Raw genomic sequence first — 13,685 nt, 5'->3', positions numbered from 1 at the left:
AGATTTATAATTTCTAATTGTTTTTTATAATTTCTACTTGCTCTCATGTCTCTCTTATTACCATTGGACTGTATCTTAATAAGCAGTGAAATATAACCCTTTGAAATATTTTTATTTTTCCAATAAATATTACCTGCAACACTTTTAACAGTAATGACAACTCAATTCAGTATTTATTTTCCTCTATTTCTTTTTTTCTGTAACTATACTGTCAGCCATTTTACATGGAGATTGTTCCATGAAGAAACAGAAATTTTTTATTTTTCACCATTCAACTAAACCATTGTGAAGAACCATGAAAGGAGGCAGTTTATGCCAAATATTTACAACTCAGTGAACTTTTATAGAGAACCACTTTTAGGAATACATCAAACAAAAATTTAAAAGAGAAAACTAAAAGAACGTAGTTTATTAATTTATAGCAAGGTTACTGTTCTCAGTCTAGATAGTGTTAGTTCTTTATCCATCTAGATTAGTATTGGTTTGTTGAGTTGGTTACCATTTCTTTAGTTTGTTTTGCTTTGTGGTTTGGGTTGTTGTACTGGTGCTTTTTCAACAGTGAAATTACATTCTTGCCTGAGATTCTTGGCTTTACAAATATGTTCTTTTTTTCTGAGTCCTCCCATCACCATCAGGTACTGCTATCCACTGCTTCTTTGTAATGGGCTTAATCTGTAGGAAGAGAAGTTGCAAGAGCACAAAACAAGCAAAGCACTCAAAACTGTGAAGGACATGTGGGAAGGGGATTACCACTATAGCATTTGATAAAAGATTTACAAAGTAGCACTAGCAAGGATGCAATGTAGGAGCAAAACAAAGAAATAAAAGTGTACAGTATTAATCCTTCGTTAGAAAACCTGCCCAGACATCTAAATTTTAATTCTATGATACATGTCCTAGAATATGTTTCCAGTAAGGAGGAGAATTTCAATGCTAGTGCGTGCAAAACTACCACCGTGAAATCAGGGTTACTTTAGCCAGAAGCTAAAATGAATTTGAATCACTTACTAACTACATTTTATTAATAAAATATGGCCTCCCAGTAATTCAAATCAAGCCTTGTCCAATAAGTAAAGGGTATGGTAATGTGATTTTAAGGCAATTGAAGAATTAAATAGAAACAAATCAATTAAAATACATCAAGTATCCATCAAGAAACATACAGTGTTTTAATGTGTAGTAGACAACTGTACATGCTCACTTGACCATCTTTGGTCAATCTGTATGTCAGTGTTCCCAAGCATATGTCTGTCCTTGCCTTAAGGAAAGGCTGGCTCCAACAGAACCCTTTGGAAGGACCACTCATGTCACCAGGTGCTGCTGAATGTCTTCAGGGTTGGAAAAATTGCTGAGCTGGCAAACAATATCTAGCCTGAAGGCTGGAACTCATGCAGAGGCTAAGAGGAAGCACAGAGGATGAGTCTGGCAGCAAGACCACAAAAACAGAGTAAAAACTTCTCTCGAGCTGAGGGTAAATGATCAAATTTTGCTGCTGTTCAGTAACAAGCTAATTGAACTGAAACACAAAAGTAAGTTGCAGTCTACAGGGATGAAATGAGCAGCACGTTAACGTATTATTTCTGTTCTGTCTCTTCATTGCTTTAACTTTTTTTGAAAGTTAATTCTGTCTTTTATGCCAAAATAGAAATGTAAGAAAGTTATTTTTTAATCTAAACCCTTTCAGTTCCTTTGGGGAATTTCTCTAGGAGAAAGTTTAAGCAGTTCTGTTCTGCAGCAGTGGCTGAATCACTTTCATAGTTTATGTGTGCAAAGGTACAGACCAAGGCTACAGCTGCAGCAATGTGCTCACCAAAGGATTTAAAAAAAAAATCACACTCCTTATGAAATGATGACAATCAAGATAGAGACTATCACAATGTTTCTGTAGGTAATGTGATGCTCAGGTAAAACGACAATTTCACCTTAATGTCACAGAACAAGGAGACAGAATAAAAATCAACTTACTCCGCCCACTCTTCTATTTCTTCCATCTCATTCATATTATTTCTGGATGGCTAAAATATGATTTTTAATGTTTTCCTACTCTCCATACTGGAAATAGCACTCAGCACTTTCACTGCCCTACAAATAATAATGGCCAGTCTTCGCGAGTGAAGATTTTGGGAAAGGTCTTTTACCTTTCCAGCCTGCGCAATGGATTTTTTAGGTGAGACACAGCCTGCGCTGAACTGAGCCCACCCTTTAATCCTAAGGTTCATCTGCCGGGGCCAAGCAAGCTTGGACAATGGCAGTGAGGTACTCAGGACGTAGGTTTGTTTAGAGTGACCTTCTCATAGATGGATGGTCTCACAGGGCTGACGAGCTCCATCTGCCCGGGGGACCGGGGAATCGAACCTGGGTCACAGCGGTGAGAGTACCGCACGCTAACCACTAGGCCACCAGGGGTCCCTTGCCCTACAAATATATGTTTCATAACTATCACTCTGGCATAAAAGTTACAATATTAGTCCTTTTAATACTTTACTAACTGATTTCAGGGGACCCCTGGTGGTCTAGTGGTTAGGATGTGGCGCTCTCACTGCCGCGGCCCGGGTTCGATTCCCGGTCAGGGATACTCCCCCGGGCAGATGGAGCTCGTCAGCCCTGTGAGGCCATCCATCTAAGAGAAGGTCACTCTAAACAAACCTACGACCTGAGGACCTCACTGCCATTGCCCAAGCTCGCTTGGCCCCGGCAGATGAACCTTAGGATTAAAGGGTGGGCTCAGTTCAGCGCATGCTCTGTCTCACCTAAAAAATCCATTGCGCAGGCTCGAAAGGTAAAAAACTTTTCCCAAAATCTTCGTTCGCGAAGACTGGCCATACATACATACAACTGATTTCAGCTTCTAGAACAGACATACCTCTGTTTTTTATTCCTTTTATGTTATTTTTTAGCTTGATAACCTCACTTACTTTGGTATTGTCTGATTTCCATTGATTTCCTTCTTATCCTTTTCTAATAACTTCATCATGTTCAATGAAGTTGCCAAGCCTGTTTCCTGCCTATTGTTTTTGTCCACAGTAAAATTCACTTTTATCCATCCATTTTCTGCTGTATTTTCTCATCCTCTCATCTTTCCCAACAAGCACAATACCATTTTTACCTGTGTTTCCTTTCTGTGCACAAACAGAAATAATCTAGAATTCGGTTTAACAACAAAGACATAAATAAAACACATAAAGAAAGCCACTTGCTGCTGTGTACATCCTGGTTGTTGATTTCAGTTTGCTTTTATATCTTATCACTAAAAATTCCTTCTTTTTCTCTCTGGCTCCCTGCCACTTCTTGTTAGAGAATTAAGAAAAATCCTGTCTACTTTTTCTCACCGTTTGAAGAAGGGTTTTTACTTTGAACTCCTGACCTCTGCAGAGAAAAATCTCCATCTGCTTCTTTATTTCTTTTCAAATTTTCAGGAATATTCTACTCCAAGTCATCTGCAATTAAGTAATATAGCTAGGTATCTTTTGGTATTCAACATTGCACCTTCTCTATGGAAATAAAGAAACTTTTATAATCTTGATAATTAAAATTTATCACATTAACAACCTAAAAAATTACGACACAATTCTCCAATTGTCTGGTTTACTGTTTTACTGTAACCAAACTACTTTGACCATTTGTTCCTTTTGTAAAGGTTAGATTAGGTTATTATTTCCTTCTTGATGAGTTGTGGGAAGTACTATTAACTGCCACCACACCACCATTGTTCGGTTAGGTGCGGTACAGGGAAAGACTGAACCTGCTTGTACTCTACTCTTGTTTCATTGTTCTTAGAATAATTTGTCCCCAGTCAAATGGCTGTATTTTCACTCAAATTAAACGTTCTCCCTGAATGACTTTTGCCATTGAAATATCCTTGCTTCCAAATTTATAGTTGGGTGTAAACATATATAAATAGCTTTATTCAATCCAGTTAAACGTCTTCATTTCTTGATCGGCCTTTAGGTTTATGCCTTAGATTACAATATCAAGCACAGCTGTAATAAAGAGAAATTACCCTGAATTTTGCTGAAGACACTGATTTGGCATTGATGATAATTGGGGTAAAAGTGAAATTTAAGAAGTAAATAATTTTATTCTTTTTAAATAGAACTAATGAATAGAGAAGTAAACAATCTTAGCTATTAGAATAGTGCTGCTAAAGTGGAGAGGTTGAGAACCTATAGAAGATGGAGATAAAACCTTCTGCAACAGTAGTACAAATCAAAAACAGAAAGAAAAATAAGCAACAGTATAAATCATGCATACTATGATCTACCTTTTTTTCCATTTGTTTGAGCTTCATATTTTATATACCTTCACTATAACATCTCAGGACAAGTACTACAGTAAAACTTCAACTGAAACTAAATCAAGTGTAATTTGAAATTCCACAAACTTCCAATTTCTCCTAATAGATTAAGAGCCAAGGAGAGACACAATTTTAAGTTACAAAACTGAAAAAGAGAGGGAGAGAAAGCATATTCAGCAATCTCTCTGGTAAGGGCTGTTAAGAGAGGCAATAATTGCAGAGCAGGTTTTCCCTGTGCTGGGAAAGATGAAGGTTCTAAACCTAAAAATAAAATAAAATAAAATAAAATTTGTCAACGTAGAGTTAAGTTTCTATAATGGTTTTCCTAAGAGAACAAGAAATAAATGCTGTGCACAAAGGTAATAGGTACAAGGTTATACCTTGGACACACAGAATAAAAATAGCTTCAGGTACAGTTACAATAACTGAGTCACAAATTTTAAATGATTAATTTTAAAATGTTTTGTGAAATTTTTCCTATTCTACTCTGACTAATGGACTTTCTAATTAAAACGTCCTTTTTAGTAAAAAATAATGAAAAGAGGGACTTAATAGAGAGAATTGGTAACATAGAGGTGAATCTATTAACAGCAACCTGAACTGAAAAAAAATAAATCAACTGAGCTTAAAAAAAGATTTTGAATCTGTCAGAAATCTTTCCTAGAGATCTATCCTACTACTTTTATTTTGATGAAGTCTGGCAGCGTTTATGACTATTGTTTCAATTTAAGATTAAATCTAAGTTTCAATCTAAGAATGTTATTTTTCTATAAGTTCCATTATATGAAAAACTAATTATCACTCTGCGATGTTAAAAACCTATTTAATTCTAAGTATATGGAGTTTCCTCTGCAGTTTAAAGTATACTACTGGGCCAGTATTGAACCTTGGGGACAACATTGGTGACAGGCCTCCAACTAGGCCCTGTGCCACTGATTATGACCCACTGGGACCTGCTGTTCAGCCAGTTCCCAATTTCAATTAGATTGTGTGAATACCTTACACTTTCATGTCCCTGAAGGCTTAGAGATATTTGGTTGCACCTCTGATCTTCGCATTCCCAATTAGCCAGTGTTGTAGTTACCTTGTGATATCTTCCATCAAAATCAGATCTTGAATTTAATTCCACGGAAGTGTTTCAGGCATTGCTTTTTTTCCCAGACAAATGTTTCCAGTTTCTATTAATTTTTTGCTTATTAAACTACAGAAACAATGGATGAACAATTATAAGCATTTTATAGAAACAGTAAAGACCTAAAGCATACCTAAATTATTTTCATATGAACACTGTGACATTACAATTTTCCTTTATACTATATTTTTTTTTTAAATTTTGCCAGAGAGCATAAACATCTCTATTACTCTGGTACTGGCTGTTTTCTACATCTCATCCACTACAGCAGTAAAATGATTTAAACTCAGATCCATTGAGTGGAAAATGTGTTGTGGATTTTTTTTTTTAATGTAAAACCCAGAGTATGAAAAATGGAAAGAAAAGCTTGAAGTGACTGCTTACCACAAAAATGCTTCCTACCTTAGTTCACTGGTCCTCTGCTGTTTCCAGGCCCACTTTGAGTCCCTTTGGGGTTTGGGGCTTGTAGACTGCAGTGAATTTCTGAAGTTATGCTTGTTTGTCACATAGGTTGGTTTCTTTTCTCAGTTATAAGGAATGTGATTACTTTTAGAGAGAAAAAAAAGAAACTTTTTACAGTATTTGAGTTCAACAACCCATTACAGAGTGAAGGGATCAGAGCTTTTGCTTTGGTGGATGTTACTACATTCTCACATTTTACAGCAAGTGCATCAACTGGTGAACACTTCTGGTGCAGACTGAATGGAATAAAGACAGATATACTGAGAACATAAAATGCAGAAATAAATTTCTTCCCTCTATATTAGAAGGGTCAGAGTTTTTAAGAAAATAGCAAGCTGATCTAAAGTCCTGAGTCAGTGTCCACTCACTCCAGTGCTACCCTGCTATTTATGTTCATATAAATTAATCTGAAAAAATCAGGATCCAAAATCATCCTGTGCCAAAAAGTAATTCAATATACAACTTAATTAAAAAATAGTTGTACAAAAGGATTTGAAACAGAAAACATACCAGATGAAAACAAAAGTTCTATTATTTTATGTGCAGATTTGGGGTACTAGGAACCAAGCTTATGAGAGGGAAAAGAAACACAGAAAACCCTTTCAGGTATGGATTACTGGTTCAGGAACACACTTTTGAAAACTCCAAATCCCGTGGTATGATTAATTATTCTGTACTTCACCATGAAGTGCTTTTAGCTACTTTAGCGTACACAGAAGATTGCTGCCTTCTCTACTGAGCACTGCAAGAAGACGAAGATTATAAAAAGTTTCTGAAATAATAATTCTTGAAATGCTTGAAGTTAGCAGTCATTGCTTTTACTATGCTACTTGGATTTCTGAACCCAGATTAACCTTTTATATCCATTACTCCATGACATTAGATGTCTCCCTCCTTGACATTATAAATCTAGAAGCAGCTCATCTTCCCTTTGCCTTTAATACTTGTAGTTTTATGAAGACGAATAGGATCATTAGGAGGGAATTTGTAATTTTCATTCACAGACTAGCATGGTTATCATGAAAAGTCTCCTTTACAAATAAGAAATTCTTTACAGCTTTTCTCTAAATTCCACAAATGTACAGAGTTGACTCTTCTACACAGTTCAATCCAAAGAGTACATCTTAAATTCACAGAAAATCCACAAATGATTTTTCATTTTTTTTCTTTTCTTTTAAACTCTCAGCCTGAATCTTGGCCCAAGGACCTTTTTCCTTTAAAATGGTCTCAAGAAAATAGGTTTTTCCAGGAGTTGGTATGGAACCAGACACAACTATTTCTGTAAAATGTTACTGGACCAGGAAATATTTATTTATTTATAATGAAGTAGAATAGTTGTTCAGGAATCTATGACAATTATCTCGTCAACTGCATTTATTTAATTACTTTTAGAAATACAAGTAAATCCGTCCTATAAAGAGTAAAAGTACTTGTCCAATATGAATAAAATGTAAGAAAATCAGTGGAACTGAATAGTACTTGAAGTGAGGCATATATGGAAGTTCACATTGCTTGGCTTGTATCAAAATGAAGAAAAAAAATCTCATTATGGTGATTATCATGTAATGTAAAACTGTCATTAATTGATGGGATACAAGTTTGAATATGTATGGAATACCATACATATGGTATGTACTTGCACCATATGGTGTTTTATCAGTGTTTTGAATGCACCATGAAGACTGATAATTAGAAAAATAAGGTTGTTAGATACAATAAATTTAAAATAAATACTTGATTCTAACCCCTAACAATTATACTCAGAAATCGCAGCTACAAAGTCTTTAGTGAGAAAAAGGTTTTGTGATTATATTATCAGAAAAATTTCATGAGTCCTGAAAATATTCTCTGCTAACTTCCTAATATTTACCGTTACTTTTATTTTAAAATATCTTACACACCAAGAAACATACAAGATTCCCTGTAAAACCTGAATAAATGATCTTTTCACAAGGCCCACTCCATTAGCCATGCATTCTACAGTGTTGTAGGAATTGATCCACTATACAGAACTAATATAAATGGCTATTTAACAGAAAGAAGATACTTAGAAAGATTTGTAATAGAACTGGCAATGAACCTATTTTGTTGAATAGAAGCCAGATAATTCTCTTAGATTTTAATATAAGGTGCAGATTACGACAGTAATTGCATACGTGGCATGGCAGGGATCCCATGTACAATCCTATTATTACCTTGACAATAAGTCATTAGCAGTTCAAAGAGAATTCAAAAAATGACATTAAGCCAAAATATGAAAGCTACTTTAGAAACTGGAAAAAGGAAGACACATATACTACAGCTAAAATAGAAATTAAAAAGCAATGGCTTAGGACAATAACGTACTGTTATTGAAGGAAGTAAATCTTTCTCTGCTTAAGGCAAGGAAGAGATTAAGAGGACCATGTGAGTAGGAAGACTGACTAGGGCCCAGGAGAGGAGAAAAAGAAAAAAAGTAAAATAAAAGAAAGAAAATAAACTAAACACATGGTCATGCAAAATATTTAACTTTGAAACAATCTCTTAAGGAAATCAGAAGAAATTATATACTTTGAGACCTTTAATAAATATGCTTTGATGAAAGCACTAGAAAATGCATTGCTTCTGCCCCCCTCCCCTCAAATGCAACTGGAAGCAAGCTGACCTGCTTTTCTTTCTCCAGCAGCTATTATTTTGCACTGGTAAAATATCCCAAGGCCTCGTAATAATATCAGAAACTACTAGGCTGGAGAAATTAGCTGAAAAAAAGAGAGAGAATAGTATATTACAAGAAAATATTGCTATTATACCTTAGATACCTATTGCATCCATCAACAAGGTTCCAGGCAAAAATAAATCCTTCCAGTATTTCAGACAAACAGATTTGCTGTTTTGGTAATTATCAGAAAGCAATAGAGACACTGAAAAGAGGGAGAATTCCTACAAAATACTATTATTTTTGAGCTATTTTCAGCCTGAAGCTTAGAGGACTAGAGCACAATGAATACATGCTGATTACTTAACTACATTTTGTATCCTTTTGTAAGTAAAGTCTCTATTGGCATATTGTAATGCAGGTTGTTCACCGAATCACAGAAATGAGTCAAAGGTGATTATTCTTAGAAACTCCAAAGGACAAAAAATACACATGAAGCAGAACTTAGCTTCTCAAGCCTCTCAAGATGTACCTGCAATCAGCATACCACCAAGAAAACCAACTTAGAGCAGCAGGAACAGGTGTATTTAGCAGCAACATAGATTAACTGTTAAATAGAAAACTTTTCATGGATGTTTTCCCAACTTAGCTGTCATCACTAGCAATTACAGCAGCTGTTTACATAGAAAAGCGATAACAGGAAAATATTTTTAGCTCCTTAGTAGATACATCAATCAGAGACAGCAGAGCTCACACTATATGGTGTGTCAAGACTTCCTTGTGTACCAGCTTGCCTAGTGTCAACTGTTGCGACACTATTGTTTGAGAACTATTGCCATAGAAAAAAATGCTCTTCTCTAGTCAAAATTTCTTGATACCTTTTCTCTTTTATCACTGATTTTCAATTACATCTCCTGCTAGTATTTCAGTAACATTGTTTTAGCTGAACCACAACCAGTCACTGCATTAATGTGATATGACTGCTAATTTCAGACCTGTTACAGTTCATTAATTCTTCCCTATTCTAAATTGCCTTCATTTATGAAAAAGAATATTTCATATAATTTTATTTATCTTAAATGTTCTTATCTCCCCCACAATATCATGACAGTGTTGTCTGTTGTTGCAGAGATGGCCTCTCTTTACTAAACTTCGGGGTGACAAGAGTTGTTCCTGATTTGTGAGGGTTGAGTATGCAAAAGCTTTGTGATCCTCTGTTACGTGATGTTATGTCCCAGGCAACAGTAATGAAGGCAGTTAGGAGATAATAGAGGAATCTAGAGTAAACTTACATTGATACTTGAAGGTTTTACATGATTTTTTTGTCACTTGGTTTGTTCATTTATGATATTTCATTGTAATTGTCTAATTATTCCTGTACAGAAGTCCTTCTGTCTTCTTTTCAATTGCCTCCACTAAAATTCAATTTCCATTTTGTGATCAGTTTTTGACTTAATGTCTCCTTCAACATTTAAAAACCCCCCACAGTTCAGGAGGTATTTATAAAGCTCCATGAACAACAGTAAGGATTTTTCCCTGAGAAAGATCATCACTGACAGGAGATAAACTAAATTTATTTTAAAGTCACACAGAACTGAGATCTTAGTCTTTTAAATAAGACAGTTCTTTGCAAGTAAAGCAATATGGCACAAGATTATGCGGTAATACCTACTGCATTGTAACTTAAATTAAGACAAGACATAGCAGGAGGTATTCAACTAAAAATATGTTATCAGCTGTGAAATTTTATTTTTTCTTAAATAGGAAGAGAGAAATCTCTGAAATCAATAACAATTTTCCAGGCCTCAAATTATATGGTCATATATGCATAGAGCAAAGAACGAAGAAGGGAGTATATGACCACAAGAAATACTTATTCAGGACTATACATTTTCATAGACAACAACAGTATTTGAATGTGCTGAAGTTGGAGAATGATGAATTCCAGAATTCTGGACTTCTGAGGGGTAGTATATATAAAGACTTTGAGATGTACTAGAAACATAGTTGGTTAAAAGTGAATTGATGCACAGAACATGAAGCCAGGGAAAAGTATTAAGTAAAGTTTAATATTGCAAGATCAGATGACAGTATATCTTGTTAGATCAACATTTAGTGCCTGAATTCTGCTCGATGCATTTTTGCATTTGAGGAGTAGTATCTAAATAAAATGGGAGTGCTTTCCATTTATGTCAAAAAATGGCACACAACAGCAACCTTATGCAAGATTTCTTCCTGGGAAGACATCTCCAATTATGGGGTACTTCCTCTCACAATATCCATCTGGGCAAAACATAAACTTGGAGAGTAGATTTTGTAAACTCTCATTGTGTTTGCAATTAGTTAAATAGTTGATTAGGTAAATTAGTAGATATTACAGTGAATATTTGAGTTAGAATTTTATTGCTTGAAATTTAATTCTACTTTGCAAATCTCTTGAAATCACCAGTTTGCAACTCAGTTGAAAGAGAAACATTTACAAAAAACACCAAATGTAAATGAGGAGTTTAACTGGCCAACTATTAAGGAGAGTAAGAATGTTATCAACAGGTAAAAACAGTAAATAAAAATATTAGCGTAATAAAAATTATTTTTCATGTCAAAACTTTTGGTAGTAGGATTTAAAAAATATTGATATAAAATATTTTCAAGTTTTATGTTTCCCTTCAAATCTAAATCAATAATATTTTTTTCTATCTTTATTGTTTTGCCCTAGTAAGGTTCTATGATAGCCTCAAGAGACTCAAAAAAGAATGTGCTCTCCTGCAGGTGATACAACTTGTTAGTCTCTTCTCTTCATAGAAGTTTTTTCCTGCACAAAGTAAACCCCAAAGCTATTTCTAACCTCATTTAATCCTTTCAATACCTTGATAACCTGCCCTGCAGTATTTTATCTTTATCACAGTCATGAAAGAAAGTGCTTTGGTCTGCAACTTTTCATGGGAACAAAATTGCACCTCAGACTTGTGGTATAAGACATGACACTGTAATGTGTGAACCATGAATTATTGAAAAAGTAAAGGAATCCTGAAACAGAATCACTTTTCCAAAGGCAAAACTTCAGTCCAGGTTTGCAGGCTGGGTACCCTAAACATCAAAGCCAGCCAAAACATGACCTGCAGGGAGATGAGTCACGATATCTCAGGTCACTTCCTGACAATCAAGATTTGTATTGATTCCAAGTGTAACATGAATTTTTCACTGAGATAACAAAACACGTAGTTGCACATCCATGCTCAACGCCTTTAAATAACTCTTCCTCTCTTGCCCCCATCCAGCTATGGTCCAAGCTAATGATACAATAAGTGGAAAAACTCCATCAAAAAATAATCCCCCCTAAAAAAAATACACAAAACTTCACACCCCTTCCTACCCTCACACCCACTGTAAGAAAGATCTCCTAGAGTTTTGACCCTACAGTTTTGAAATATTAAGATTAGTAGGTAAACTTAGAGTATTTAATAGACATATAATACATAGCCAAATCCAGTGGACTGAAGGATGCAGGTGATCTATCCCCTCCTGAGCTGACTGAGAGGATCTGCTCCAGTCCCATTTCCAAGTCTCACCAGGAATGAAGCTGAACACTAATCTCTCATGGGCACACAAAAGGTCTGTGCAAAAACAACTGCTTACAAACAGATCAACAGACAGGAGAAAAGTATTGGCACAGACACCCACTTAAAACAGAGACTGCGTGAATAATCATCCAGTCCTTTCTCAGAGCTCTTGGGGAAAAAACCCTTCCCAGATCCCATCAGACTTCCAGGTTCTCCATCTCTCTGGGGTCCTGCTATCAGATCTAGTTTGCAGTTAGCCAGCTCCAAGACCCTTGGTCTCCCCGCTAACCATCACCCAGACTTCTCCTGGTTGCCAGATAGACTGCCTTGAATTTTGCTACTGAGTCATGCATGCAGAATAGAGAGCACGTTCAGACAGAGAATGGTTAAAAAGGGAGGTTAACCATGAAATGAGGGGTGACGATCAGCTGCAGGGTTGGTGAGACAAGCACAGTGACCAAGAGCCTGCTTACACATTCCTGGCCTCTTTTATGCCCCTTTTCCCTCTTTGCTCTGCATTTGTTCCATCCCAATTCACTCCTACCTCTTCACTTGGAAGCTTTTTTTTCTCTACTTAAACATCCAATAATAATTTCTGTGCAGTCTTCAAATTCTTCAAAGCCAGAGTGCCCCTCTCCACCCCTCTCCAAGTTTCCCCTAGTATGTCCTACCCACCTTTATGCAGTCATCCCCTTAGTTTGTGCAGCATTCCTCTATGGAAGCTCCACAGCAGGTTTTCCAGCAGGGATAAAGGTTTAGCTGTTCAGGATATAGAGATTGAGATCTATCAATCTTGCTAGTTTTAGTACTTGATTCAGAGAGGCTGAGATTCTCAACTCATTATTGCTTCTCTGATCACCACTTTCTCTTTGTGTCTATTTTGAACAGCCGTTAGTAAGGTATCCTTTGTTTTGTCAGTATTTCTCCAGAACAGAGAACAGAGTGCAGGCAGCTTAATTTCATAGTTTTCTTTCTTATTAAATTCCTTTGCATTTTATATAGGGAGGTTTAGAACCAAACTCCCCCAGATTGTGTGATTGATTCATATCTATATGCCACTGAAAGGTTACAAACAGTAGTGAATTAGTGACAGAAAGAGATATATAATTCAATATATTATGTAAACAAAAGTATTAGGGACTTGAAAGACTTCAAAAATCTATTTAAGTAGAAACAACCTGACAAAACTAATGGTAATACATAGAAAAATAGTGGTTATTTAATAAATACAAAATCAGCAACACTTTCTTGAGATGGTTGTAATTTTAAATTTGCTACAGAAAATTTGATACAAATACTATATCACAGGTAGCACAGTGTGTAAACAATCAATGTGAAGGGATTTCCCTCCTCTTTAAAATTTTAAGCATCTTTTTCACTAGATGTCATGCTTCTGAGCTAGAGATTATGAACTAACTACAGATTTATTATCACAGAAACATATTTGTAACTAATACAAGAAAGCAAGCTAAAAAAAAAGGAAAACTAGTTAAGTGCTAATTCATGTGGAAGATATTTAAGGGGTTTTATACATTTGATCTAAACCCCAAAGTTTGGAACAAGAAAGAGAAAGAAAATGGTACTAAAGTGAAATCAAATATG

The 13,685-nt window shown here is 35.5% G+C and overlaps 1 long non-coding RNA gene across 1 annotated transcript; it reads right to left on the bottom strand.

Moving 5' to 3' along the window:
• Positions 1 to 1,232: 1,232 nt before the first annotated feature.
• Positions 1,233 to 12,737, bottom strand: LOC113964509. The gene is made up of 6 exons (XR_003533213.1): positions 12,628 to 12,737; positions 8,533 to 8,626; positions 5,811 to 5,972; positions 5,379 to 5,495; positions 3,330 to 3,491; positions 1,233 to 1,397 (listed from the first exon to the last, which is right to left on the bottom strand). It is a non-coding gene; the product is annotated as an uncharacterized LOC113964509 (long non-coding RNA).
• Positions 12,738 to 13,685: the final 948 nt, after the last annotated feature.

The sequence above is a fragment of the Neopelma chrysocephalum genome, unplaced genomic scaffold, assembly GCF_003984885.1.
Source record: "Neopelma chrysocephalum unplaced genomic scaffold, ASM398488v2 Primary Assembly neopelma1_42, whole genome shotgun sequence".
In the NCBI taxonomy this organism is placed as follows: domain Eukaryota; kingdom Metazoa; phylum Chordata; class Aves; order Passeriformes; family Pipridae; genus Neopelma; species Neopelma chrysocephalum.
The sequence above is the reverse complement of the archived record's forward strand: the minus strand, read 5'-3'. Positions and strand labels throughout refer to the sequence as shown.